Source organism: Pseudophryne corroboree, chromosome 9 (assembly GCF_028390025.1).
Source record: "Pseudophryne corroboree isolate aPseCor3 chromosome 9, aPseCor3.hap2, whole genome shotgun sequence".
In the NCBI taxonomy this organism is placed as follows: domain Eukaryota; kingdom Metazoa; phylum Chordata; class Amphibia; order Anura; family Myobatrachidae; genus Pseudophryne; species Pseudophryne corroboree.
In genome coordinates, this window is record NC_086452.1 from 199,107,699 (window position 1) to 199,112,595 (window position 4,897).

Genomic DNA, 4,897 nt, shown 5'->3' on the forward strand with positions numbered 1-4,897 from the left:
GACGTAGTCAGGGCCCTGAAAATATATGTTTCCAGGACGGCTGGAGTCAGAAAATCTGACTCGCTGTTTATACTGTATGCACCCAACAAGCTGGGTGCTCCTGCTTCTAAGCAGACGATTGCTCGTTGGATTTGTAGTACAATTCAACTTGCACATTCTGTGGCAGGCCTGCCACAGCCAATATCTGTAAAAGCCCATTCCACAAGGAAGGTGGGCTCATCTTGGGCGGCTGCCCGAGGGGTCTCGGCTTTACAACTTTGCCGAGCAGCTACTTGGTCAGGGGCAAACACGTTTGCTAAATTCTACAAATTTGATACCCTGGCTGAGGAGGACCTGGAGTTCTCTCATTCGGTGCTGCAGAGTCATCCGCACTCTCCCGCCCGTTTGGGAGCTTTGGTATAATCCCCATGGTCCTTACGGAGTTCCCAGCATCCACTAGGACGTCAGAGAAAATAAGAATTTACTTACCGATAATTCTATTTCTCATAGTCCGTAGTGGATGCTGGGCGCCCATCCCAAGTGCGGATTGTCTGCAATACTTGTATATAGTTATTGTTACAAACAAATCGGGTTGTTTATTGTTGGAAGCCATCTTTTCAGAGGCTCCTACGGTTATCATACTGTTAACTGGGTTCAGATCACGAGTTGTACGGTGTGATTGGTGTGGCTGGTATGAGTCTTACCCGGGATTCAAGATCCTTCCTTATTATGTACGCTCGTCCGGGCACAGTATCTTAACTGAGGCTTGGAGGAGGGTCATAGGGGGAGGAGCCAGTGCACACCAGCTAGTCTAAAGCTTTTACTTTTTGTGCCCAGTCTCCTGCGGAGCCGCTATTCCCCATGGTCCTTACGGAGTTCCCAGCATCCACTACGGACTATGAGAAATAGAATTATCGGTAAGTAAATTCTTATTTTTACTGTTTGTTATTTTCGGTATGCTGTGCACCGAGGAAGTAAGGAGTAGGGGGAGGGGGGGGGGGGGAGCGGTCACCGGCCTTGCGAAGTGCAGAGCTGCTTCCCCGCTGCAGGTCCACCGTCCTGAGGGGTTGTTGTTCAGTGGGGCACTGCGCCGTGGCTGTCACAACCGCAGCACGCCGCACACCCCTAACACTGCCTGAAGGTGACGTCTATGGTGAATACAAACTGGGTTCAAAGTGCGGCTGAACGTGGGTGTGGCATATGGAACCCTACTGGGGGGATCCCGCGAGGATACCCAGTGTAGACCGGCTAACAATCGCATGAACTAACACTTGTGTTACGTTTTTGAGCAAACGGGAGACATTGCCAGTATAAATAATCACTATAGCTCCAGCGCTATTAGAGGGGGCGGAGCTACCTCAGAGCGGGACCAGAGGCATTTTGGTGCCTTCCTCTGCTTAATGCAGCCTCAGACAGCATACACAGTGCTTCCTGCCTTACAAGCCACGCTGGAACACTGGTACAGGGTGTAGCAAAGGGGGAGAGACGCTATTGTACACTATCTGGGTCCTCTACAGGACAGACATACTGTATTAGTTTTTACTGTGATATAGTTAGCTGTCAGCCTCACTGGGGCTGTACAGCTAGGGATGTGCTGGTGTCCTTCTCTCTGTGTGTCTACTCTCACATACAGTAAGGGCAGGCTTAAGATATATTACGGTCTGTCTGTATGTATGTGTATGTTATTGTGCTTACTGTGAAACATGGGTAAACACAAGCTGTGCAGTGTATGTCACACTAGATTCTCTTCAGTATCATCTGATTCTGTTTCTTGTGAACAATGCAGCCAATCTTCACAAATCAGTGATGGGGCTGGAGGAGAGGGTCCAGGGCCCGCATGGCTAGGGTCTCTGAAAAATGTCTGATATGTCATCCCAGCTCACTGCTAATGTTCAAAAAATAAGAATTTACTTACCGATAATTCTATTTCTCATAGTCCGTAGTGGATGCTGGGGACTCCGAAAGGACCATGGGGAATAGCGGCTCCGCAGGAGACTGGGCACAAAAGTAAAAAGCTTTAGGACTACCTGGTGTGCACTGGCTCCTCCCCCTATGACCCTCCTCCAAGCCTCAGTTAGGATACTGTGCCCGGACGAGCGTACACAATAAGGAAGGATTTTGAATCCCGGGTAAGACTCATACCAGCCACACCAATCACACCGTACAACTTGTGATCTGAACCCAGTTAACAGCATGATAACAGAAGGAGCCTCTGAAAAGATGGCTCACAACAACAATAACCCGATTTTTGTAACAATAACTATGTACAAGTAATGCAGACAATCCGCACTTGGGATGGGCGCCCAGCATCCACTACGGACTATGAGAAATAGAATTATCGGTAAGTAAATTCTTATTTTCTCTAACGTCCTAGTGGATGCTGGGGACTCCGAAAGGACCATGGGGATTATACCAAAGCTCCCAAACGGGCGGGAGAGTGCGGATGACTCTGCAGCACCGAATGAGAGAACTCCAGGTCCTCCTCAGCCAGGGTATCAAATTTGTAGAATTTAGCAAACGTGTTTGCCCCTGACCAAGTAGCTGCTCGGCAAAGTTGTAACGCCGAGACCCCTCGGGCAGCCGCCCAAGATGAGCCCACTTTCCGTGTGGAATGGGCTTTTACAGATTTTGGCTGTGGCAGGCCTGCCACAGAATGTGCAAGTTGAATTGTACTACAAATCCAACGAGCAATCGTCTGCTTAGAAGCAGGAGCACCCAGCTTGTTGGGTGCATACAGGATAAACAGCGAGTCAGATTTTCTGACTCCAGCCGTCCTGGAAACATATATTTTCAGGGCCCTGACTACGTCCAGCAACTTGGAATCCTCCAAGTCCCTAGTAGCCGCAGGCACCACAATAGGCTGGTTTAAGTGAAATGCTGAAACCACCTTAGGGAGAAATTGAGGACGAGTCCTCAATTCTGCCCTGTCCATATGAAAAATTAGGTAAGGGCTTTTATAGGATAAAGCCGCCAACTCTGATACACGCCTGGCTGAAGCCAGGGCTAACAGCATTACCACTTTCCATGTGAGATATTTTAAGTCCACAGTGGTGAGTGGTTCAAACCAATGTGATTTTAGGAATCCCAAAACTACATTGAGATCCCAAGGTGCCACTGGAGGCACAAAAGGAGGCTGTATATGCAGTACTCCCTTGACAAACGTCTGAACTTCAGGAACAGAAGCTAGTTCTTTTTGGAAGAATATTGACAGGGCCGAAATTTGAACCTTAATGGACCCTAATTTGAGGCCCATAGACAGTCCTGTTTGCAGGAAATGCAGGAATCGGCCCAGTTGAAATTCCTCTGTAGGGGCCTTCCTGGCCTCGCACCACGCAACATATTTACGCCAAATACGGTGATAATGTTGTACGGTTACATCCTTCCTGGCTTTGATCAGGGTAGGGATGACTTCATCCGGAATGCCTTTTTCCTTCAGGATCCGGCGTTCAACCGCCATGCCGTCAAACGCAGCCGCGGTAAGTCTTGGAACAGACATGGTCCCTGCTGGAGCAGGTCCTTTCTTAGAGGTAGAGGCCACGGGTCTTCCGTGAGCATCTCTTGAATTTCCGGGTACCAAGTCCTTCTTGGCCAATCCGGAGCCACGAGTATAGTCTTTACTCCTCTCCTTCTTATGATTCTCAGTACTTTTGGTATGAGAGGAAGAGGAGGGAACACATACACTGACTGGTACACCCACGGTGTTACCAGAGCGTCCACAGCTATTGCCTGAGGGTCCCGTGACCTGGCGCAATATCTGTCCAGTTTTTTGTTGAGGCGGGACGCCATCATGTCCACCTTTGGTTTTTCCCAACGGTTCACAATCATGTGGAAGACTTCTGGGTGAAGTCCCCACTCCCCCGGGTGAAGATCGTGTCTGCTGAGGAAGTCTGCTTCCCAGTTGTCCACTCCCGGAATGAACACTGCTGACAGTGCTATCACATGATTTTCCGCCCAGCGAAGAATCCTTGCCACTTCCGTCATTGCCCTCCTGCTTCTTGTGCCGCCCTGTCTGTTTACGTGGGCGACTGCCGTGATGTTGTCCGACTGGATCAACACCGGCTGACCCTGAAGCAGAGGCCTTGCCTGACTTAGGGCATTGTAAACGGCCCTTAGTTCCAGGATATTTATGTGAAGTGATGTTTCCATGCTTGACCACAAGCCCTGGAAATTTCTTCCCTGTGTGACTGCTCCCCAGCCTCTCAGGCTGGCATCCGTGGTCACCAGGACCCAATCCTGAATGCCGAATCTGCGGCCCTCTAGGAGATGAGCACTCTGTAACCACCACAGGAGAGACACCCTTGTCCTTGGAGACAGGGTTATCCGCTGATGCATTTGAAGATGCGATCCGGACCATTTGTCCAGCAGATCCCACTGAAAAGTTCTTGCGTGGAATCTGCCGAATGGAATCGCTTCGTAAGAAGCCACCATCTTTCCCAGGACCCTTGTGCATTGATGCACTGACACTTTTCCTGGTCTTAGGAGGTTCCTGACTAGGTCGGATAACTCCCTGGCTTTCTCTTCCGGGAGAAACACCTTTTTCTGTACTGTGTCCAGAATCATCCCTAGGAACAGCAGACGTGTCGTCGGAATCAGCTGCGATTTTGGAATATTTAGAATCCATCCGTGCTGTCGTAGTACTACTTGAGATAGTGCTACTCCGACCTCTAACTGTTCTCTGGACCTTGCCCTTATCAGGAGATCGTCCAAGTAAGGGATAATTAAGACGCCTTTTCTTCGAAGAAGAATCATCATTTCGGCCATTACCTTGGTAAAGACCCGGGGGGGCCGTGGACAATCCAAACGGCAGCGTCTGAAACTGATAGTGACAGTTCTGTACCACAAACCTGAGGTACCCTTGGTGAGAAGGGCAAATTGGGACATGGAGGTAAGCATCCTTGATGTCCAGAGACACCATATA